The sequence below is a fragment of the Cetorhinus maximus genome, chromosome 2 (genome assembly GCF_964194155.1).
Source record: "Cetorhinus maximus chromosome 2, sCetMax3.hap1.1, whole genome shotgun sequence".
NCBI classification, from domain to species: domain Eukaryota; kingdom Metazoa; phylum Chordata; class Chondrichthyes; order Lamniformes; family Cetorhinidae; genus Cetorhinus; species Cetorhinus maximus.
In genome coordinates this window covers 207,944,131-207,969,687 of record NC_135880.1, presented here as the reverse complement: position 1 = coordinate 207,969,687, position 25,557 = coordinate 207,944,131, and the positions used below count along the sequence as shown (strand labels likewise).

At 45.4% G+C, this 25,557-nt stretch overlaps 1 long non-coding RNA gene across 2 annotated transcripts in view; it reads right to left on the bottom strand.

Moving 5' to 3' along the window:
• LOC144669558 (uncharacterized) overlaps positions 1-24,785 on the bottom strand; it is a 58,703-nt gene extending 33,918 nt beyond the window's left edge. The window contains exons 1-3 of one of the 2 annotated variants that reach the window (XR_013573688.1): positions 24,721-24,785; positions 24,323-24,481; positions 22,057-23,059 (exon numbers count right to left, since the gene is read on the bottom strand). This is a non-coding gene — a long non-coding RNA (uncharacterized LOC144669558). Of the gene's footprint in view, positions 1-22,056; positions 23,060-24,322; positions 24,482-24,720 lie in introns of those variants that run through there. The other variant, XR_013573689.1, reaches the window with a different exon arrangement.
• Positions 24,786-25,557: the final 772 nt, after the last annotated feature.

Sequence of the window (25,557 nt, the reverse complement as noted above, 5' to 3'; positions counted from 1 at the left end):
CGGAGGAGGCTGCCAGCATTGGTTCTCTGTGGACTGAGTGTGAGCGTAGTCCTTTTGGCTTATGCTGATGATGTGCTTCTCATGTTCACACACCAAGCTGACTTGTGGAGGATGCGTAAGTGGCAAAAAATCTGCTCTGAAGCGTCCTCCGCCAAGATCAACTGGGGCAAAAGTTCTGGACTCTCAGTTGGTCAGTGGCAGATGGACTCCCTGCAGGAGGAGATAAGGCCTTTTGCCTAGAGTACCACCAGTCTCCTCTACCTGGGAGTCCATCTTAGTCCTGCTGAGGAATTCTGGCCAGCGAACTAGCAAGAACTGGAGTTGAAAGTCACCACTCGCCTAGGGCGCTGGACTGGACTACTCCAAGTGCTGTCCTCTACAGGGGTCGTTTGTTGGCCATAGACCAGCTGATCGCTGCATGTTGTGTTACCGGCTGGACACTTTGATCCCTCCCCAGGCTTTGTTACAAAAATACAGAAGAGGCAAAATGACTTCTTCTGGGAGAAAAAGGATGCACAAGGTCACTGCTGAGCTCCTGTATCTCCGACTTAGGGAGGGCGGTCAGATGCTGGTGTGACTTCGTACCCAAGTGGCAACTTTCCGTCTCCAGACCCTGAAACAATACCCTCTACAATGAGCCCCCTACACGATGGTGTGCCCTGCTGATATACATCTTCCCCCCAGGCGCATGACCTCAACTATGGCTTGCAGTCCTCTTTATAGATCTGGAGGGGTCTCCATGTCTCCTTGCAGGAGTTGCCTGTCTTTTATAAGGAACGGATCAAAGTCTGGAACATGGGGTGGCCTCACGCTGGAGTTGTTTCCAATCAGGAGTAGCAGCTATCGTCAGGGAGCCACTGCTCAGGAATCTGCACCTCCGTCAGTATGGATTCTGATGGACGGAGGAAGAAAGGGCTCAGGCTGCTGGGGTGACCAGAGTCGGGGATGTGCTGGATGGTGGAGGAGTGAGCTGGACGATGCCGCAAGAACTTGCCAGGCCTGCGACTTTAAAAGCCTAGCTTGTGGCCAAAGCCATCCAGAACCTTAAAAGCAGTGATGCTCAAACCTGACAGCACTCGTGGCGTGGAGGTGGCTGAAATGTGTGGTGGGCTTCCGTCGGAGCTGACCCCTGCTCAGACGGCATTTAGCACTGGTCCTGTGCCCCGACACCTCCCTCGGTGTAGAGGGGTTTCCTGTATGGCTTGCTGCTGCTTGCCCTCCACTTCTTTGCCTTCCTCCACCATCAGGACATGCTGTGGTGTTCTGTCCTGCTGTCTGGCAGTATCGGAGGTCCCCAGTGGGGGGGCTGTCTACTTGGGAGTCCTCCCTTTTTACATCAGGGACCTGGCATGGAGGGTGTTACACGCAGCAGTGCCATGCAACTGTAGGTTAAGGTGGCTCATGGACTCCCAGGCCGCATGTGTTTTCTGCAGCCAAGGGGAGCTCCATGTGTATGTACGTTGCCAGAGGTTGCAGCCCCCTTTTCATTATTTGAAGGGGCTGCTCCTTAATTTTTGGTTGCACTTCAGTTCCATGCTCAGTACGGAGGGGTCGGGGAGGGAGGTGGACCTCCCCGTATGCCTGCTCCTGGGCCTAACCAACATGGCCATCAACAGGTCCTGGCAGCAGGTGGTCGAGGGAATCATTCAACCCAACTGCCTGCTTCCCTAGCAGCCTTGCTCATGGCCAGGTGGCCCTGGAAAGGAAGCATGCAATGTCCACTGGTATGCTTGAGGCCTTCTGTGACCAGTGGGCACCACGGGGGCTGGGGTGCATCATCACCCCCGTGAGTGATATTTTGATTTAATAAGTAAAATCCCCTTTTACATTTTTATTTTAGTTGCAGTGCTCCACCAGGGGCTACCACCTTCTCTCAGTCATTGACTTCTGTTTACTTTATTGGTTTTTGTTTTACAAAAAAAGTGTAAATAGGGGATAGCTGGGACACTGGGTGTGTGGGAGGAGAGCTCTGAGACTCTGAGTCAATAAACTCTGTCTATAAAGAAAAGCTCTGTTCTCGATTTCTGCTTCACTAACTGGCTTGGATCCTATTAACACCTGGATCAGGGCAAATCCCAGAACTTGAATAAATAGAGCTGAGAAAGTTAATCTGACCTACATTTCTTTCTGTTGAAGACAAGCAGCTTGTTGTCATCAGTGAATGTAGATTTTGGTCATGTTCTTCTTTGGTTTTTCCCATCACCACAATATCATTGGCAATACATATGCATCCAGGAATATTTTCTTTAATTCTGTCCATAGGCTGCTGGAACAGGCCCTGACTGATAGATAAACCATAAGGTAATCTCTGGAAGCAGTATCTTCCAAATGGCGCCCTGAATATAGTGACTTCTTGCCAAATGAACTGACCAATAACTGTGTTTGGTGACCAATTTGGAGATAACTTTGTTCCTGTGAATTTGGGATCCAATTCCTCTAATGTTGGAATCTTGTGTGGGCACCTCTTTAGAGTAAGATTTAGACATTTTGGATCCAAGTATACCTGGATTGTGCCACTTTTTTTCAGACAGTGTTGGAACTCCACCAGTCAGTGTGATGATGCATACGACAAATAATGCCATTTAGCTCCATGTCATCCAAGTCGCTCTGAAGCTTCTCCTGTATGTGTATAATGCACTTTCTAGGAGGGTCAATCTACGGAATTACATCTTCCCTGAGGTGTAGAACAGCATCACCTCTGAAGTTTCATATAACTTCAAACCTGTCTGTGTACATCTGTTGTAGGTGATGGGCTGACACACCGGTAACTCTGCTACTGCTGATCCGCTTGTGTCCACCAGGTAGAACATTTGTGGTTTCCATGCAGACTTGCCATAGCTGCATTTCAATGTCAATGTACCAATGCAATGAATGGATGGCCCACTGTATGTAGTTAGTTTGTGTGTCATAGGTTGTATCACTGACTTCCAATGATCTGGATACATGTCCTTCAGGATTCTGACTGGTAAGTTCATACCCTTTCCCATGCTGACTGTGTGTGTGTGTGTGTGTGTCTTTTCATCAAGCATATGATGTTAATAATAGCTAAAGCCTCTGTTTGACTTCATCCACACATTGTGTCACATTCACAGTGAGGAAAGCCTGTTCACTTCCCAGTTGATTTTTCCACACTTAACCTTCGCCCTGGTCTGTCTGACTGCTAACTTCATGTATGTGCTTGCGCTAATGTGGGTTTCTGGTCTCTGGCATAATTCCTGGCGTTGCTGCCAGCATGATGTTCAGCTATATATTATTGAAACCTCTGGTCACACCTCCAGAACCAGATTTCCTACATAAGTGAGGCCAATGTCCTTTTACACCCCATACCTCGCAAAGATCTTGGAACACAGGATAGCTCTGCGGTGGGTCCAGCAAACTTGACTTCCCACATGACTTGCTTACTTTCTGCACCTTGGCTACTGCAGCAATACTGGTAGCTGCACCTAATGCTTGCAGGTGTTGTTGTCCAGCTACAAATGCTTCATATTTTTACCGTCTTTTAGCAGTGTGTCATTGTTGTGACCTTTCTTTTTCTCCAAAAGGTCTTTTTGGAAGACTTTGATTGGCCTCGAAACTATAACCAGCTCCATTATGCGTTCAGACAACTCAGCTTCCAAAAACTTTCAGTCCTTGACCTTATCACAGCACCTGCTGATGAACTGATCAATTGATTCTGAAGGCTGCTGTCTGTAGGATATCAGCTCCAAATGGCGAATTCTGAAGTTAACTTTTACACAAAGCTGATCCTCAAGCATGTTCCATAGCTTAAATGGGCCCTCTGATCCTCCTTAGACAGGCCCAAAGTGTTGCCTCTAAGCAACCCCTTCATTTCCAACAGCTATTTTAATTTTCACCATTTGTTTATCCGGTTCTGTGATGGATAAATCTAAAAAGCATAGTTCCATCCTTTGTTTGAAAACCCTAAACTCAGACAGGACATCTGCGGCCTTCCAATTCATGCTGGGAAATTTGGTGGTCACCTTCCTGATGTGTAAGGGATTTTTAAACTCTCGACTCTGTGCAGATTCACCAGTGCAGCTGCTGTGTTTGTTTTGTCCTCTTCCCTCAAGCTTTTGGCTGCAGTTCAGGTTTTCCTTCCGTTTTGCACGCTTTTGTCCTTTGAGCGGAAATGACGCCCGAGGACATCATGATGGCCCTTCAACTTTTACTGCCCAATTCAAAACCGACTTGCTGCTTGGGTTAACCACCGATCTGGCTAGTCCATAAAATGCGATACTCGCGGTTCTGCAAAGCACCGCCTGTGGAGGGACTCTGCCTCCTGGAGTTTCAATGTACATATAGCCTCTGTTTTATCAAATCTCTTCTGTGGCTCATCCTGTGGTCCTCAAATTCACATCGCCGCCATCACATTGCATTTCTATGTCTGCTCTACATAAACTCATCAATCTCACACTAGGGCTGGTAAACTATACATATGTTCATTTTATTTGCAGATACAGTACAGGATGGCTCAGTAAACAGAGCTACCTTATGGATTCACCAACTACTATTCTCAAAAATAGCACAGCTGCAATTCCTACGCACACACACCACAAGCTGCTTGTCACATCCTTGTTACTTGCTCATTTGCATATTCCCTTAAAGTGATATCCCAACAACAGCAGCATCCTATCAGTGGAAAATACCACTTATGTAGCCACTACATAGGTCTCCTAACCTGTTCTTCAAATTTGTGAGATAAGTTGCCTTTCTGGGGTGTTTTGAGTAGGCTGTGTACTTTTCAGGTCAGAAAGTAGTGGCCTTTGGCCTATTTATGAGTTTGTGCAATACATAGTGAACAATGATCTGATAGGGATAGCTTTGATGCGCCCTATTTCTATGTCAAGCTTGCAAGGTGAGCAAATGCTGGGGTCCTGTTTACATGGTTGCTGTTTTGGGGTATGGTGCAGACACTATGATGTAACGTACTCTAGGTATCTTGATATCTTGAGGCATATGGAGAATGTTTAATGTTGACTAAGCACTGCAAAGCATTTTGGCAATGGGACATGTCAAATAATACCATAAAGGGAAAGGAAGACTAAACAATTTCTTCTTACTAACCATGGGATTGGTTGTTCTCTGTGAAAAGCTGATAGTTTAATATAAACAAGGCTAGGCTTCTGTCATTTAAAAAAATAATCTTGTTGCTTGTTTTGACATTGTGATTAATACTGATTCCATTTCAGTTGACTAATTATTGGGGTCTGTGTAATAAAGGGCCTTATAGGAGGGTAAGTGCTTTGTGAATGATGAAATTGTACTAATTTAAATCTTTGAAAGATAGTTGAAGGATATAACTATTGAATCAATTCATGATCAATTGCAACCAGTATGGTGGGATGTTGAGCTTAATTAGAGTTTAAGGCAGAGTGTAGCATACTAGCCATACAGCAAAAATATACAATATACAAGTAGCGAATACCGTTCCAAATCGGGCAGGTCGGTTGGCATGCAACAGCCCTTCCTCCGTCTCCTTTTCGCATTGTCCCAAGAGTCCTTGACTTCTTGAATGCCTCATCAGTATTTAGCCAGAGACCTCCTTGAGAGTTCTGAGCTGTCTACTGCACTGAGCTCTCCCAAAATCTCTTCCTTTATACTTTTTTTCAGGAATGGACCTGGGAAAATTATTGGCAAGGCCTTTTTGTCCTATAAAGATTTACTTTATTTTGAAATACCCTATAAAATGTTGAGGTCTTTGTCTAAATCTTAGGTTGAAAAGTTTGCCTTTAACGCCAGCCACCAGCTTCTTGAGACACCTCACGTACCTTCTGGCCTTCATCAATCAATCTTTTACCTCATCCTTTGCTTATCTCACCCTAGGCTGTTCCCCATTGCCAATTCCATAACTCTCTCAAAAACCACCCTCAGAGACTTAATTGTTTGTATGGGCCCGTTAGTGAGCTGTTCATAACAGCTAACCAGTCTATCTATTCTAATTCCTTATCAAGCTGTTGAACCATAATGCTGTTCACTAAAATAACTTCTATTCTACTTTCACATACTAAATAACCTAGGTTCCAGTCTGGAATAAACAAGTTTGAATGAAAAGTACAATGCAGTTTTGTTTAAATATCTAATAGTTGCTCTCCCACTAGGCCTCATGTTTCCATGAGCCTCTTTTCAGGCTTAGTACTGCTGTCATCATCTAAGAACAAGCGTTCTACTGATATAAAAGCAAAAAACTGCGGATGCTGGAAATCCAAAACAAAAACAAAAATACGTGGAAATACTCAGCAGGTCTGGCAGCATCTGCGGAGAGCAGCACAATTAACGTTTCGAGTCCGTATGACTCTTCAACAGAACTAAGGAAAAATAGAAAAGAGGTGAAATATAAGCTGGTTTTTGGGGGGGTGGGGGGGTGGGGTGGTGGAACAGGTAGAGTTGGATAGAGGGCCAGTGATAGGTGGAGATAATCAAAAGACGTCATAGACAAAAGAACAAAGAGGTGTTGAAGGTGGTGGTATTATCTAAGGAATGTGATAATAGGTGACATTAAGGGTAGAAAGCAGGACCAGCAAGGTACAGATAGCCCTAGTGGGGGTGGGGTGGGGGGAAGGGATCGAAATAGGCTAAAAGTCAGAGATAAAAAAAAGGATGGAAATACATTTAAAAATAATCGAAATAGGTGGGAAAAGAAAAATCTATATAAATTATTGGGAAAAAAGGGGGATCGGAAAGGGGGTGTGGATGGAGGAGAGAGTTCATGATCTAAAATTGTTGAACTCAATATTCAGTCCGGAAGGCTGTAAAGTGCCTAGTCGGAAGATGAGGTGCTGTTCCTCCAGTTTGCGTTGAGCTTCACTGGAACAATGCAGCAGGCCAAGGACGGACATGTAGGCATGAGAGCAGGGTGGAGTGTTGAAAAGGCAAGCGACAGGGAGGTCTGGGTCATGCTTGTGGACAGACTGAAGGTGTTCCGCAAAGCGGTCACCCAGTCTGCGTTTGGTCTCTCCAATGTAGAGGAATCCGCTTTGGGAGCAGCGAATGCAATAGACTAAATTGAGGGAAATGCAAGTGAAATGCTGCTTCACTTGAAAGGAGTGTTTGGGCCCTTGGACAGTGAGGAGAGGGGAAGTAAAAGGGCAGGTGTTGCACCTTCTGCGGTTGCATTGGAAGGTGCCGTGGGAGGGGGTTGAGGAGTAGGGGGTGATGTAGGAGTGGACCAGGGTGTCCCAGAGGGAACAATCCCTGCAGAATGCTGCCAGAGAGGGTGAAGGGATGATGTGTTTGGTGGTGGCATCATGCTGGAGTTGGCGGAAATGGCGGAGGATGATCCTTTGAATGCGGAGGCTGGTAGGGTGATAAGTGAGGACAAGGAGGACCCTATCATATTTCTGGGAGGGAGAATTAGGTGTGAGGGCGGATGCTCGGGAGATGGTCCGGACACGGTTGAGGGCCCTGTCAACCACCGTGGGTGGAAAACCTCAGTTAAGGAAGAAGGAAGACATGTCAGAGGAACTGTTTTTGAAAGTGGCATCATCAGAACAGATGCAACGGAGGCGAAGGAACTGTGAGAATGGGATGGAGTCCTTACAGGAAGCGTGGTGTGAGGAGCTGTAGTCGAGGTAGCTGTGGGAGTCGGTAGGCTTGTAATGGATATTGGTGGACAGTCTATCACCAGAAATTGAGACAGAGAGGTCAAGGAAGGGAAGAGAAGTGTCAGAGATGGACCATGTGAAAATGATGGAGGGGTGGAAATTGGAAGCAAAATTAATAAATTTTTCCAGGTCCCGACGAGAGCATGAAGCAGCACCGAAGTAATCATAGATGTACCAGAGAAAGAGTTGTGAGAGGGGGCCGGAGTAGGACTGGAACAAGGAATGTTCCACATACCCCATAAAGAGACAGGCATAACTGGGGCCCATGCGGGTACCCATAGCCACACCTTTTATTTGGAGGAAGTGAGAGGAGTTTGAGGAGAAATTGTTCAGTGAGAGAACAAGTTCAGCCAGACGGAGCAGAGTAGTGGTGGATGGGGATTGTTTGGGCCTCTGTTCGAGGAAGAAGCAGAGAACCATCAGACCATCCCAGTGGGGGATGGAGGTGTTGAGGGATTGGACGTCTATGGTGAAGAGGAGGCGGTTGGGGCCAGGGAACTGGAAATTGTTGATATGATGTAGGGTGTCAGAGGAATCACGGATGTAGGTGGGAAGAGACTGGACAAGGGGATAGAGAATGGAGTCAAGAAAGCAAGAAATGATTTCCGTGGGGCAGGAACAGGCTGACACGATCTGTCTGCCAGGACGGTCCTGTTTGTGAATTTTGGAAAGGAGGTAGAAGCGGGCCGTCCAAGGTTGGGAGACTATCAGGTTGGAAGCTGTGGAAGGAAGATCTCCAGTGGAGATGAGGTCAGTAACAGTCCTGGAAACAATGGCTTGATATTCAGTGGTGGGGTCATGGTCCAGGGGGAGGTAGGAGGAAGTGTCTGCGAGTTGACACTCAGCCTCTGCGAGGTAGAGGTCAGTGCGCCAGACAACAACAGCACTACCCTTGTCAGCAGGTTTGATGACAATGTCAGGGTTGGACCTGAGAGAACGGAGTGCAGCAAGTTCAGAGAGAGACATGTCAGAGTGGGTGAGAGGAGCAGAGAAATTGAGACGGCTAATGTCACGCCGACAGTTCCCAATGAAAAGATCAAGAGAAAGTAAGAATCCAGAGGGAGGGGTCCAGGTGGAGGGAGAATATTGGAGGTGGGTAAAAGGATCCGTTGAACGGGAAGAGGACTCCTGCCCAAAGAAGTGAGCACGGAGACGAAGGCGGCGGAAGAAGAGTTCAGCATCGTGCCGAGCCCGAAATTCATTGAGATGAGGGTGTAAGGGTATGAAACTAAGTCCTTTGCTGAGCGCTGAACGTTCAGCGTCGGAGAGGGGAATGTCAGGGGGTATGGTGAATACCCGGCCAGGGCTGGGATTGGAAGACGGGGTGGGGACAGAGGGACAGGCAGGGGTGGAGGGTCCTGGATGGGCGTTGGTATCAATGAGTTGTTGGAGCTTGCGTTCCTTAGCACCTGAAAGAAAGAGACAAAGTTTCTTGTTGAGGCGTCGGATGAGACAAAGAATAAAATGAAACTGGGGGCACGGGCAGCTTAGAAATAGGGTGTAGCGGTGCTGCTGGAGGGAGAGGTCGAGGTCGTGTTCATATGGCGGCGCATGGCACTGAGTGTGGATCTCAGGGTGCGATCAGAACAGCAGTCCGAGAAACATTGCATGGCCCAAAGATACCTGTAATCCTGGGTGGGTTCAAGACATGAGGGATGGAACTTTAGTTGAAATCCACATGGGGTAAGTTGGAGACGGAGACAGTCACTGAGGAAGGGAATATGGCTGTGAAAGTGAGTTTTAGTAAACACCTTGTCAAACACCAGGAGAGAAATGGAAAGCAATGAAGGTGAACAAGGCAAAAGAGAGAGACAGAAATTCTACTGATTTGTTTCTATGGATATATATGCAGACCAAAGGTGTTTCTAATTTCTAACAAATGCAGAATAATTTATATAATATTGTGCAATACAATGTACTAAATGTAGAGTAAATGGTTAACTTCAGAAGGGCCTGGTACTGGTGTAACTAGCAATGTAACTATGATATAATGTCACATGAATAAGAGGCTGTGATCTGGTGGGAAGCAGAAGTACAACCTCGTGTAGAGTACGGAGATGTAAATAAACAAGAATGGTTTTTACAAATAAAACAGCCTATGGTAGCATTCTTAGGGTAACTGACAAACCCTAAAGACACCCCATCTAGATCCTTAACCCAAGGTGAAACATGGTGCAACGGACAGAGTGTAAAGACCCAGGAAAACTCCAAGTGAAAACTGCAGTCCTGAGAGACTTACAAATTCTTGGAAAAAGTTCAAGAAGAAAAAGGTTGAAGAATTGAGAATGGTGCTTCATGAGTGCTGCAAATACAAGCAGACATATAAATCTAGAATCCAGCATCGGTAAGTACAGATCACAATCTACAAATGAAACTACTGAAGCAGCAATATGTCCAGAGCTTAGGACAAACACAGAGTCGACATTACCGGTGCCATAACCTTTCCGAAGCACTGAAGGCCCTCAACAGACTCAAAACTGGGACAATTGGGGGAAGAGATTCTCCAGATACAGAACAGCGTCAGGTTTGCATAGGAAGAAAGAGAATGATTAGGCCAGTACTTTACTCTACACAGTGGGGGCCATAGCAGATAATGTTAATGCAAGGCAGTGTCAATGAGGCGCCAAGCTCATTTGAGGAAGTCCTCCAGGCATGTGATTCATACTTCGCTGTTCAAAAAAATTTGATCATTGAGTGAGCAAAATTTATTAAGAGGAGGCAAAAAAATGGGTGAATCTGTGTTCTTATTTATAAATGACCCATACAGACACATGGAGAATTGTGACTATGGGATCCCCAGAGATTAATTAATACATGACTGTATAAAAGTTAGGGTCTGTGATGGAACCCAATCAGACTTTTTGCCAATGATACAAGATTTAACTTTCACAAAGGCAGTACAAATAGCATGACAGACTGAACTTAGGAAACAAAACAAAGAGATTGTTTGTGGGGAAGGTGACGTCCCTTGCAAAAAACCAAGTGAAGCCATTCAGTCTGTCAGGCAAAAAATAAAAGGTACAGTGAAGCAAAAGCATGCCAATCACCATCTTGAGATGCTCTCGGTGTGGCAGGGAAACCCTACACAAGCGGGAAGAATGTTCAGCAGGGGGAGCTGAGTGCCACAACTGTGGGAAGTTAAGACATTTTAAAATAGCCTGAAGATCCAAACATCCTATAGCTCTTAGGAAGAAAGAAATAATAACAAAACCAAGTAAAAATCTCAAAGTGCAAGAGCCAGAGATAAAACAAACAACCTTCCTAGGAGAAGTTAACAAAACAGAAAGTAATAGCTGGAGCATTAAATCAGAAGTTGATGGTTACCCCAGAATTCAAGACAGACACTGGCGCAGATGTTTCAGTATTATCTGGTGAAGTAAAATGGCTTAAAAAATATCATGTTACAGCTATCCTCCATTCAGTTGTGAGGTCCAGGAGGGACAACATTAAAAGTAATAGGCCAACATTTGGCAAGATTAAGATACAAGGATAAAGAAAATATTGAACCCCTATAGTTAGGCAGAACCAGGAGTCATCATTATTGAATTGAAACATGTGCTTATGGTTGAGGGTGATTTACAAGGTTGATGACATTGCTGACAAGCACTCTAGTGTGGTAGAAGTGTATCTCTATCCCTATTTTCAGGCATAAGAAAGCTGAAAATACAATGTCATGTAACCTTATGGGCAGATGCCCTTACCCACTCTTAGGCAAAGTCGAAAGCAAGATTGAACACATTTTATAGCAAGGGGTAATCTCTCCGGGAAGCATACCTACAAAATGGTGTTCTGGAATGGTCACAGTACCAAAGCCTAATGGTTCAAATAGAATCTTGACTTAATTAAACAAGTCAGTAGAGTGTGAGATCCACCCAATCCATCAATGGATGAAAGTTTCACCATCTAAGCAAAAAAGCATCCTCATCACAAAATTGGATGCTAAGAGTGGCTTTTAGCAGTTGCCTCTGGACAAAGAATCCAGATTGTTGACTGCTTTTATCACTCATTTATTATTGTTTTAACAGGTTACCATTTGGAATTGCTTCTGCACCTGAAATATTCCAAAGAACAATGTCCGGAAGGCATAGAAGAAGTAATGTGCCATATGGACAACATTCTTGTACTCGGCTCATCGAGGGAAGAACATGACTATCAAGTGAGAACAGTCCTCAAAGCCTTACAAGAATCAGGTTTGACATTAAATGACAAATGTGAATTCGCAAAACCTATGATAAAATTCTTAGGCCACATTGTGCAAGGCTTCAGGAATTACAGCCAACCCACCGAAAACCAAGGTTATTCAATAGTACTCACAGCCTAAAAACATCACAGAATTACAAAGATTCCTTGGGATGTTTAATCAAGTCCCTACCAAACTTGGTGGAAATAAAAGAGCCGTTAAGAAAGCTGTTGAGACAAGGTCAACAGGTGTGTTGGAATTTGGGCCAGCAAAATGCTTTTGATAAGATCAAAAATCTCCTACTTTCACCAGAATTTCTCATGCACTATGATCCAGAGTTGCTAACAATTCTAGCAGCAGACACTTGGGTGCAGTGCTGCTTCAAGTTTAAAAAGATGGACAAAGAAGACCAGTTTATTATGGCTCAAGATCTCTCACACAACAGAGAAGAGGTATGCAGCCATTGAGAAGGAAGTATTCGCAGCCACGTGGGCCTGAGAGAAGGTCTCTGATTATGTCACGGGATTAAGGTTTAAAATTGAAACCAATCACAAACATTTGGTAGATCTTCTTAACCTAATTGCAAAAATGCCACCTAGAAGTCAATGTTTTAGACTGAGGCTGACGAGATACAATTCAGTTACTGAGTGCATTCAAAGGAAGTACCAGACGACAACAGATGCATTATCAAGAATACCAGTTCAACGAGTCAGGCTGGAAGATTTAAATTCTATTGAGGAAGTGGAAGCATTGGCTTCACTTATTACTAAACACTTTCCAGCTATTGAGAAGAGATTACAAGAAATTAAGCAAGCACGACAACAGATTAATGGGTGCAATAAGATAAAAGAGTGTTACCAGATTGGATGGCTGGATTATACCCTTAACAATCCAATACTTTGCCAATACTTCGAGCAGAGAAATCATCTCACAATCATGGATGATTTCTTAGTTTTCAATGAAAGACTATTCATCCCTATATCACTTTGACTCGATATTCTCCAGAAAATCCATCAAGGTCACTTGGGAATAGTGAAACGCTGAGCAAGAGCCCAGCAGTCAGCCTGGTGGCCAGGCATCAGTCACTCACGAATTGCCTTATATGTGAATAGCCAGCAGCAGAGTGAACCACTGGCACCCTCCTGTTTTCCTTTGAGGCCATGGCAGCACCTGGGAATGAATTTATTTGAGTTTAAAGACAAAGTTTTCATCATCGTTATTGATCACCGGTCCAGATTGTTTAAAGTAAGTAGACTGCATAACACCATGACAAAGGCAGGCATTACATCACTAAGAAGGATCTTCATGACACATGGCTTCCCGGATGATGTGGTGTCAGACAACAGATCTCAGTTTGTTAACGAGCTGTTCTAAAGCTTTGTGCAGGAATATGCTTTCATACACATGACTAGTTCACCTAGATGCCCTCAGTCGAATAGAGAAGCAGGGAGAGCAGTTGGAACAATCAAGGATTTGTTAAAAAAAGATGAAGATATTAACTTAGCCCTTCTTAACAATAGAAACTCACTGCTAATAAATGGGTTCTCGCCATCTGAACTATTGATTGGAAGACCGCTGTGAACACAGCTTCCAGCTCTACAACAAAACTGACAACGTAACGTTACCTCAGATGATTGTGAGAAAGTTAGGAAACGTGAGGAGCAACAAAGAGACAGTCAAGCTCCTAATTTCAACTTCAACCACAGGGCCGGAGACTTGAAAGTGCTACAGCCCGAGGAGAGAGTGTGGAATGAGATCAACAGAGAGAAGGAATTGTAATAGAGAGAGCTTCACAGCTGAGATCTTATAGAATTGAGACAAACCAGGGAAATATCAGACGGAACTGAAGAGCCTTGATATCATTAGGAAGGAAGCCAATGGAACCTTGGACATACTATTTAGATCCAGATGGAGACATACAGATGGAGAAATACAGCCTTGTGTAGAGTACTGAGATGTCTATAGATCTGTAAATAAATAAGAATGGTTTCTACAAAATAACAGTCTATGGTAGCATTCTTAGGGTAACTGCCAAACTCTAAAGAAACTAGGCATCTAGACCCCAAACTCAAGACAAAAGACGAAACAATTTACTTTTAGCTCAGATGAGGTGGCTGCAGGGGACCTAACTAATCTCAATACCCCTGGATTTCAGAGGGTATCCATCAGGTATTCCTGATCATTATCCAGTAGCCTCTGCTAAGAGTGCTCTAGGTGTTAGAATTAAACTCAGCTATATGCTTGCCATGACTAACTAACCCACTCATACTAATTGTGCAGGCTCCCTATGAAGAATAGTGATTCGGATAAGCTGCCCAAGGACTGCTGGATATTTTGGTACCTTTAGGATGGGAGGGGAGGGAACCAGCAGAAGAGCAACTTACATTTGATAATTTGCTGCCAAAAATGCTTCAAATGCGGTTTCTCTGGCCATCAGATAATATCATTTACCTTCTTATGAGGGAGTGACATTCCTGCATTGATTTTACATGAATCGGGAGTAAGTCTGCCTTTCCTCCATAATTAATGACAGTGCAGGAATGTGTGGTTCTGAGAGGTGCAGTCATAGAATGAGTTTTTGTCAACAGATCATTAATTAGGGAAAATAATGCATTCTCCCCCTTCTGCTTAAAAGCAGCATTCTGCCCTATCTCACACTCAATCAGATTTGTTACCTTTTTACTTAGGCCCCTGCAAAAATTCTGCTCAACATGCTTTCTGTGCAGTCGTAAATAAAAATTCATGTTTGGGATATTTATGGAACTCTGCCAGGCTCCACCCACTGCAGCCCTGATTTACAGGCCCACACAAGCCACAAGAGAGATTGCCTGCTGGAAGCAGAGCCTCACAACAGTTGTGCCTATGATATACAGGATCGCTGGAAAGCATTGAGCTTAAGGTTGATTAAGTCTGAGGGGCGGATGACATTAATAAATCACTTTACTCTTGTGTTTGATGATGATGTCGTCATCGGAACCACTCAGTTGAATTGCATCCCTGAACTTGCTGCCAGCAACTCATATCTCATGGTGGATGTTACACTCACAAAGTACTAGATTACTCTGAGACAAAGTTCACAGCATCTAAATTACAGCACCTAGACATCCCTAACTGTGTTTACTGTAAGGATGTGAGCAAGTACCCTATGTTTTGAGCAATAGCCTGACTGATTGTGTATGTGAGTCTATGAATTACAGTAGCTGTGTTAACAAATGGCTAATGTTACAGAAAACTAGATGACTGGTAGTTAAAAAAGAGTCTCATCAATCGTCTGCTGATGTCTCCGAATGCCAGTTCAGTTATAGAGCCATTCACTGAAGAATAATATTGAAATTCTAAAGCAAAATCCTTGTCAATGCTGGAAATCAGAAATAAAAACAGAAAATACTGGAAATACTCAGCAGCTGGGCAGCATCTGTGGGGAGAGAAGCAAACCTTGTTTCAGGTTAATGACCTTTCATCAGAACTGGAAAATGTTCGAGGTGCAATGGGTTTTAAGCAAGTACAGGGGCAACGGTCGGAAAGGTCGGGGAAGCGGATGTGGGGGGAAGAACGAAAGGGAAGGTCTGTGATAGGGTGGGAGGCAGGAGAAGGTAAATAACAAAAGGGATGATGATGTAAGGCAAAAGGAGATGGTAACAGAACAAGAAAAAGAAACTAAAGATGGATCTAGAGGTGGTGTAAATGTGAATAGCAGAAACGTTACCAACAGCTGCCATCCACAATAACAGGAGCAATGATTATGATCTGAAATTGTTGAACTCAGTCCAGAAGGCTGTGAGGTGCCTATTCGAAAGATGAAGCGCGGTACCTCAAACTTGCATTGCACTCCATTCGAAAAGTGTCAGAGGCCAAGGACCCAGAAGTCAGAGTGGGAGTGGAGCAGAGAATTAAAATGACAGGTAGCTGGAAGTTAGGAATCACACCTGCAGACTGAACAGATGTTTGCTGCAACATAATCACCCAGTCTTCATTTGGTCTCATCAATGTAGAGGATGTCGCATCATGAGCATCAACTACAGAATATCAAATTGATAGAAATGGAAGTAAATCAGTATTTCGCATGGGCAGAGTGTTTGGGGTCCTGGACGGTGGGAAAGGAGGAGGTAAAAGGGAGGTGCTGTATCTCCTGAGCTTGCACAGGAAGGTGCTGTGGGGAGGAGATGGTGTTGGGCGTGTGGCCCCCGGGGGTGGAGGGTGGGGGGGTGGTATTGAGTACACCAGAGTGGCATGGAGGGAACGACCCCTTCGGAATGTTAAAAATGGAGGGAAGGATCTGTTTGGTGGTAACATTGTACCGGAGGTGCTGGAAATTATGGAGCATGGTCTATTGAATGGTGGGGCAGGAGGTGAAAACAAGGGAACCTCTATTGTGGTTCTGGGAAGGAGGAGAATTGGTCAGAACAGAAGATTGAACTAAATTGGAGTGGATTTTTCCACTCATGGTGTTTGGGTGGGCGATATAACAGAAAGTCAGTAGGCTCCATTACAGGTGTGCCACACTTCCTCACCTAACTTCCCCCTTGTGTTCCATCTTGGTGTTTCATTATGTCACAATACTAATAGAGGAAAATCCGCCTTGATAACTGCAGAAAAAATGGACAGAATCTTCCGTTCTGAAGTTTACATTCGGTGGTGGGTGCAGAATTAGGAGTGAGTCCTGCTGGGGGGGGAAGGATGGTTGACCATGCGCAATCTTGCACTGGTCAGCTCATTAACTATGCATCCATGTGGAGAAAAACGAATCACACGGCCGGAGGGGGGCAGGAAGCTGCCATTCCCGCCGTTACCTTGCGGGTTCAAAGGTGCGGGCGCCCTTGTTAAAGGGCACCCGGACAGCCATTCACTCACTGCAGGCCAGGACCTTCAGTCTGGATGTCCGTAATATCCCAGAGAAGAAAGCAATGTGCGGCCCCATGGTCCATTGAAGTTTTCCTGGAGATTCTCCTCCAGGCCTCCAACAAAGACCGGAGGTGCTGTTTCCCAGGGATGGCAGCAGGATGCCCTCCCATCTGACCACGGCAGCCTGGATGGAGGTTGAAGTGGAGGTTAGTGTCAATGGGCTGCAGTGCAGAGATGCCCAGCAATGTAGGGAGAAGGTGAATCTGCTGCACTTTACCAGGGTAAGTATACGTCTACTCACTGCAAACTTACACTCATAAGGGCATCAGGCAGTCTAAGTGTGTGAGTGCACAGGGATGTCACACAGGAGTTTGGCTTGCAACACTCACCAGCAGATGGGACATCTGAACTGAATGTGTGCCAGACACCTCATGCTTTCAACCTCATATCACAACATCCTCTGTCTTAATCACTTACTGGGGAGGGCTCAGCAGCTGCCATAGGCATACATGCTCCAGAACTGCTCATGCAACCATTGGCATGACAATCTATCCTTCTGCCTTTCTGCAGGAGAAGAATGTCCACGGCATGTGTGAGCATTCCCAGACTAGAGGTGGAATTCCGGACATCAGAGTCCTCAGCCCTTTTGAGGAGATGGCTACAAAGCTGGGAGGAGCAGGACCGTACCTGTACTGAGGGCCAGATAGGACTCCCCCAGGAAGCCAGTGAGGATGCCTCTTGTCTGCAGTTGTCAGCGGCACCCACTGCGTGAGAGATGCATTTGATTAAGGAACCTGCTTTATCAATCACTAAATCTTTATTCTCTCCATTCCAGGCATCAGAAAGAAATGGGGGAGGCCAACAACCCAGACCAGCCACAGCCCCTGCCCCAAACCCACCTCTGAGGAGGATGCCTCAGGATCATCAGAGGATTCACAATCATGGCTTATACCTGCATCCGCCACCAGCGCAGACCTTCACCTCGGTGGGTCAGGTTCTAGAGTAGGCTTGGGGTCACTATCTGGTGAGCACATCACTGACACGGGTTCACAGCCAGTGGAAGCAGTGACAACTGAGGCCTCTGACACTAGGAGGACAGCTGGAGACCAGGCCCCTGATGAGCCCTATGCAGATGTCGAGCCTCTGGACTCGGCCCTAAGAGACCTGCTGGAGATGCAGAGACAGGCGGGGGCACATCAGGCACAGATGACAGAGGCCATGTGTGGGCTGGGCCAAAGGCAGGAGGAGTCCATCCACATTCTGTGTGATGTTGTGGGTCTGGCGTGTGAGTGCTTGGCTGCCTCCATGGTAAGGGTGGCGGCCACCTTGGAGATCCAGGTCCAGCAGAATGCACAGTGGCTGCCGGATATATGCACGGACCTGCATTCCGTTGCTCCAGCCATGGGTGCAATGCAGCAGTGGCTAGGCGAGAGGGGGACGGGGCACCTCGACCTCCCTCGAGGTGCCCCTTATCCTCAAAGAGTCAGGGATGTGCCATTGGGCACCCAGTGGGAGAAGGCACGCCAGCCAGACAACCCAAGGCTAGTGACCCCATCGCCTCCAGCAGGTCAGGCTGAGGAGGTTGCACTTGCACCTGTGCGGGAGACCCTTAGCAGGCTGGGGCCCTCTAGGCCTCTGGTGAGCAGAACACGCACACCCAAGTCATTCCAGTCAACAGAGCACAGCAGTCATCAAGCTACCTCCACCTCAGCTGTGGACACCAGGGCTGCACTTAGGTGTAGTAATAGGAAATAAAATTTCAAGAAAGATTTAGGGCACAAAGGTGGCATAGCTGTTAATATCTATCGCAATTGTAAATATATGTATAATTGCACCGTGTTTTTGCTTGTTGTATTCTCAACATGCTGCTAGTTGCTGAAATAATCACGTGCATTTAAGGACATTGCATTTCATTCCCAAACACCCACGGGTGATGTGGGCCTAATCAATCACCATTTATTGTCTCGCATCATGTGTTGTGTGAGGTATAAGGACTCTGAACTGTGTAGGAGGCATCACTGTTGAAGTTGAGGTTTGTACAAATCTGGCCACCCAGCAGGTACTGGTGACCCGATTAGGCTCCCTCTGAGAATGCTTTCTGAGCAGCCTCTGCAGCCGCCACCCCTTGCTGCTCTGGCCGTTGTTCCTGGTGCTGGGCCACCCTGCACCAGTTCCTCCTCAGTGGCACCATGGCCAGCAAAAGCCATCATCAGGGTTGCCTGATGTTCTCTGTGAACACATCACAATGACCAATGTGGTCATCTCATTGTTTGAAACTTGCCCTCTGCCCCTGACAAAATTCAGCCAATGGGAGGGCCTGTATCTAGCATCGGTCCACTGCTGGGAGCCACCTTGACACACACACACCCAGCATGATGCCCAGACTCGAGGACCACAGATGAGAGCTCCTCTCATTCAGATATCCATGTGCATGTATACACACTGCCCGGACCGGAGTCTGGGCACCCTCCCTCAGACACTATTGAGCTGCCCTCCAAAATCCTTGAGACACTTTTGGTCCTTGCCATCATATACATAACACACAACCACTTATCTGCCATCATTATCCGGATACCTCGATGTTCCATCATGGCACGTTTGGAGCCAACCCCATCTGGGCCCTGTGGAGCTCCTCTTCCCTCTCCCACTCCGGCCATCCCTGCCTCCATTAAGAGGAGGTGGCCTTCAGCTCAAACTTCACTGCTGCTCCAGACCTGGCTGGAATGAAGCAAATTTCGATTAAATGGCTTTACTCCCCCATGGCCATTAAACTACCGATTCTCATGGTAGCAGAGCTGCCTCCGGAATAGTCTCAGGTTTCTCAGTTGTGTTTGGAAACGTTATAGGTCAGTAACTAATGCGCTTGATATTGGTGGACAAACATTCGTTTGACACAAGCTAACCTCTCTGCTGAAGAGGGAGAGAAACAGTATTAGTCATTTACTAACTAACATCAGCAACAGTCATTTTAAGCGAATGTTGGGTGGATCCTCCCTGTCCCATTAGCAGCGGGAAGCATGGTGAGTGGGGGAAACTCAATTTGGCACGAGGCCAAAAATCAGTCTCCCAAAATCAGGATGAACTTTTGGAATTCTGTTCTTGGGGCTTTAAAGATGCGTTAAAAGGTGAGTCAAGCTTCCCAATGAACAATGGCTGGAAGCCCTTTTGTATGCATTAGCATGCCATGCATATTTATTAAAAGGCCGCCTTGCTGGAGTTAAGTTACCCTGCCAAATTATGCTCCCCGCCAGCGAGAAGTTAGAACGTTCACTTTTACGACAGTATGGAACTGGTGTGCACCTGGCGAGGTAGACTTCCTCCATGATTAATAATGAGTTGCCTCTGCGTTGTCCTCTGTGGGGAGGCTCTGTAACTGCCAGCCTTTGCTTGAGACCAGGTGGTAGCAGTGGAGGATGATCAAAGGAAAGTAGGCATAGCGGGGGAGGGTGGAGCGGAGGCTGGGAAAATGAGGGAAGGATAGGGCAAGATGTCAGGGGATGGAGAGTGCAGGCGGCCTGGGGAGGGTTGGCACAGGATGTCCAGGGAGGGATAGTGCAGGCTGTCCGTGAGGGATGGCGCAGGATGTCCGGAGAAGAATAGTACAGGCTGTCCAGGGCCAAGAGAGGCTGATCCACTCAAGCGGGTGTTGGTCATGTCTTTGGTTGGGTGAGTGGCTTTCTGGGTACTGAAGGTGGCAGATGGAAGCCTCTAATAGGTGGGGCCATGAATGCCGAGGTTTGTGTCCTGAGGGTTAAGAAGTACTGGAAGGCAGGGGGCATGGTGACGGTGACAGGGACAAGTTGGATCTGGAAGGGTAGGAGTGGCAGGGTCAGGGTTGTTTACTGCAGGATTTCATGGGGGCGGTCCTAAAAAGTCAGGTTAACCGTGTCCGGGGAGGAATGATGCAGGATGGAAGGGATCAGAGTCAGAATGGGCACCTGCACTTGGACAGTTAGGGTAACGGGGGAGAGCAGGGATAAAGGCATCAAGTGTTATGGGGTCAAGGGTAACGGTGGGGGGGGCGTGGGTGCAAGGTGAACATGAGGGAGATGACGGATAATGTAGTGTAGGTGAAGGTAGATGGGGGGAACCTGGTGGGTGACAGGGGGAGAGTAAAAGGTGTTGGGCTTTCGTTGATAAGATATGCACACCATTGTTTAACACACAATGTCGCAAAGCACTTGCATGGTGTAACCCAGGATTTGAAGTGGGAGGAGGGTCTTCAGTGGTGGGTGGAGTTACTTGTGGGCTTAGTCGATCAACTAAAGGGGCACCTGATAAATATTTGTCAACCGGATGGAGAGCTATGCTCAGGTGCATTCTCATCTCTATGGTTAAACCCCTACAACAGCAGCAGCATTCCTCCATAATTCGTGGGCCTCATTGCAGCATTATTATTGGACAATTCAAATTCCTTTAGCGCCTGAACAATTTTGAAATATCAGGAGTGAACAGTGCAAAACAAAACAAGGTTATACTGAAAAGCTTTATCAATATTGATTGTTGTTATTAGTGGACAAGTATTCATTCTAAATAGATTAACATCTCCATTAAAGTTTTAAAGAATGTCCTTCAGGTATGTTAAGCATTTACCCACTGACATCTTCAGCAGTCATTTTAAACTGGTATCATTTGAAGTTTTCTGGAGTCATTAGAGAAGACTTTGCTCCTATGTAATGTTTTAGTATAGCTGATCACCAAGGTAGACAGAACATCAGACAGGGGCAAGACATAACACGACCTTATGTCCTACATCCAAATGTTAGAGGAGGAAAAGCTTTTCAATCTAATCCATTGCAAAGGGGAGTTGGATCCTCACTGATTGACCAAGTAACAGAACTGACACTAATACACAGAAGCTGACAATTGATGTGGCTTTTTTTATATACTACCAGCCATCTAGGTTTCATAAAACCTTAAAGAGAGGTGAGAATTCTTTGAGCACCAGCTACATGGTAGGCAGCAGTGTTAGTTTTTGATCAACAAATATATATTTTTTGGAAATGGGGGGAGAGAGAGAGAGACAAAAGCAGTGAAATTGGGCGTGGGTGGGTGGAGACACAAAACAGCCAGTATTTTATTGGCTGCCTGTTATATGCTTTGTCTGATATTCAGCTCAGTTGAGTACAACAGAACAAGATATCAGATGTAAAAACAAAAAGCTACTGCGGATGCTGGAAATCCAAAACAAAAACAGAATTACCTGGAAAAACTCAGCAGGTCTGGCAGCATCGGTGGAGAAGAAAAGAGTTGACGTTTCGAGTCCAACTTGTTCTGTTGAAGGGTCATGTTGAACTCGAAACGTCAACTCTTTTCTTCTCCACCGATGCTGCCAGACCTGCTGAGTTTTTCCAGGTAATTCTGTTTTTGTTTAAGATATCAGATGTGTCCTTTACTGGAGAATAAATGCCATTACACCTGTTCTGTTCCCTCACCAATGTCCAATTTTGCTCCTTCTCTGTTTCTCTTTCTCCCTCTCTCCTTCCAACATCTTAGCCCCATTAGTTTCCAGGATTATTACTCCCTGTCTCCTCTTTCCTTATGACTGCATAGTAACCATCAGAAGTGTTGTGCTTAATAGATTATTCTGCAGCTGTACAAAAATATATTCCTGTAAACTGCAATTCCCTATTGTGACTTAGCTGTACCTAATGGTAGCCAATTATTGCCCTGTCCTGATTTGTTTCTGTAGAAAGAGTAATGTTATTGCATTGTTTTACTTGCTGCTTTAAAAGTCTTCCCTCTCACTCTGCTGTGTTCGGTGCCCCACAAACCATACAAAATGGAGATGTCCAACTATATTGTGGGGAGGCTGAGCACTCTAGAAGGTGAGCAGTGGACCCTCTTAAATCTTTCGCTGCTTCCACTTTTAAAGCAGAATATGCCACCAAATTGGTTGGTTGTGCATCTGCACGTAACGCTTAATTTGCTATCTGAGGCTGTGTCAGGCACGGACAGACATTTGAATAAAATAGGAATTAATTGCTATTGCCACAACCTCCAGCTTGTTAGGAAAGTGCATCATATCGTTAAATGTCATCAGTACTTATATTCACTGGGATTCTGGTGGTAATGGTGGACAGGAGTCTTCCTCCTAACCAATCTTTCCGAAATTGGTGATGAGTCAGCTAGTCAAGTATGTGGCCTCCCAATGGAATGCTTGATGCTGATTTATTTTGTTTTCACCTGTTGGTCTATTTGGCCATATTGCGTCTTACCAGTGTCTTTCTCTTCTGTTGCTTCGAAGCCTTCATGACAGACCGAACACAAGGCCACACCACACTTGTCCAGCTGGGAGGCAGGAAGACAAGAGGTTCAAGATAAGTTAGGCAAGGAGCACAAATAGCACCATCTTCCACATCTCAGGACTCAGACTTCTGTCAAATGAAAGTAGCCACTCCTGAAAGAAATCTCTCATCTTTAACATTTTCATCTCCTAGAAGAAAAGGCTTCCATCATGAAGGAGGAAATTAAACTTAATCAAGAGCTTACAAATGTCAATCCCAAACATTTTGACATAGAAAGGAATTGTCACTTAATCCGTGGCCTGACAGATACCTGAAGCCTACAGTTGTATCTCACAGTATTCAGTAGAATAGAAATGTTTCAGACATATTCGGGTTGCTATTAACTTCATTAACCATTGTGGGCAGGAGGAGGCTGGGGAAGCAGCGTGGTTAAACCCTAAAAAAATATGGACTGTGTCCCCAACCCTTTACGTGGGTAACCCAGTTACAGCAGCAGCTAACATGTCTTGGAGAGGAAGGATATTTTATTGTCATATTTAAAACAGGTCCCCAAGGTGCAGTTGGGAACCTGATATAAATATAACAGCTGCTGGCCAGGTTTCCCAGGGCTAGCGAAAGCCATTGGTTCCAATATTAATGGGGGAGGTGGGCTGAGACCCAACAAGGTAAATAGGCTCTTAACCTCATCCGAGGTTTGAATTGCCACCACAAATAATGTACTGACTGGAAGTGGGGTTGGGTTGCTTAATTCCAAATTTTTAACCTCTGACCCTCTCCTGCCGCTCTGGGATTGGTGGTGGGGGGGTGGGGGGGTGGTGATGCACAATCAAGGCCATTGTATGGATCAGCAGGAGTTTCCTCATACCAGAATGGGTATCCAAGCCTCGATCCTAACATGGAAGAGATGTGATACCTCCCCGCTCCCCACCCTCCCCCATCACCCACTACTTGACGCCAGTTCTCTCGCCTCAAACAACCTTGTCGTTTCTTTGGCTTAGGTACTGTCCAATGTGATGCATTTACTCATTGATCCATCAGAAAAGTTCCATCTCTTACAATACCATGTCATTAAAATCTTTGTGACAATTATACTTTCTGCTAGTACAACGAGGGACATTTCCTTTATTTACAGGCAACTTCTTCAATTTATTTTAAATGGAGTGACTACATTGAGTCAATAATTCCTTGAAAAAAGCACATTAAATTTAAGAACGAAAGCAAGAGATTGAAATTCCTAATGCCATCTAGCAGCAGCATGTACAAGCTTGCCTTACTGTTATGCATTTTCCTAAGTCTTTTACGCTGAGATTACATTTAAAAAGGACAACAATTTCCACCAAGAAGAGAATTTTGAGGATAGTCAGTAAATAATAGGCACCTTCTGCACAATATTAGAACTCGATTTGTGTGATAATGTTGTTTTACCTGAGAACCAATAGGTTTCAACTTACTGTGCAAACTGCTCTCTGTGGCCTTCATTAGTACCATCTATCACAGTCACAGGATTAATATATGCCAGTGAGCAGGAGGAGAGGCAATCTGTCTCTGCCGTGGTTGCACCAAGCTTGTGCTGGATCTTCTATCTGTCTGGGGTTTCAGTGGTATTCATCCTGTGTTAAAAAAAGAGAAAAAAAAATTAGAATTGCCTAATACACTTATCACTGTCAGCCAGGATTCAGTCCACTTCCTGTGTTTTTGTCTCCCATTTTCAACGCGGTGAGAACATCAAGTGACTCTTGTCCTCTCAGCAAAGATTCATTTTCGTTCAGCAGACGAACATTTGTAACAAATGCAAGGCCACTCAGGCAAGCCTATTCACGCATGTCTTAATAAATGAGGTGCAATTTACCAACTATACATTTTGTCTGTTGACATAAATGATGATCGGTTGGAATGTGCACCAAGAGACAAACAGCAGCTTGTCTTTCTTTCCAAAGCACTGAAAGCATGTGGTCTGACTGCCCTCTTGTGGTTCTTTCCTTTTTTCAGACTGTGATGTCTGCATTAACCAGGTCTTGACAAAAACAGGATGTCTCACTTTTAAATCACAAGTAAAACAATTAGGTTCTGTTATTTGCGTTTCTTCGGTGAACCTTTTGCTCCTCTCCTTCATGGAATTCCCTTTGGATTCAAAACCAACCATCATTACAGCCTTTGTCCAAAAATGGACAGAAGAGCTTAATTCCAGAGTGAGGGAGGCTGCTCTTGACATCCAAGCAACCTTTGACCTTTTGTGGCACTAAGGAATCCGGTAAAATTGAAGTCAGTAGGAATCAGGGGAAAACTAGCCACTGGCTGGAGCATTAATGAAAATACTTGTGTATCTTGGATGCTAATAGGCTTAGTCCCAGGACATTGCTACATGTATTCCTCAGGACAACATCCCGGACCCAACCATCTTCAGCTGCTTCATCAATGACCTTCTCATCATCATGGAGGTTGCAGTGGTCTCATTCATCATCATTCAATTCCATTCAGAATTTCTCAGATATTGCAGTAGCAAGTGCCCACATGCACCAACTGATCAGTGGCAAGTAGCATTTGTGCCACTTAAGTGCCAGGCAATGACCAAAGTTAGTATGCAGGTTCAGCTCATAATCAAGAAGGCTAATGGAATGCTATTCTTTGATACAAAAGGAATTGTATATTAAAGTAAAGATGTTATGCTTCAGTTATACAGGGCATT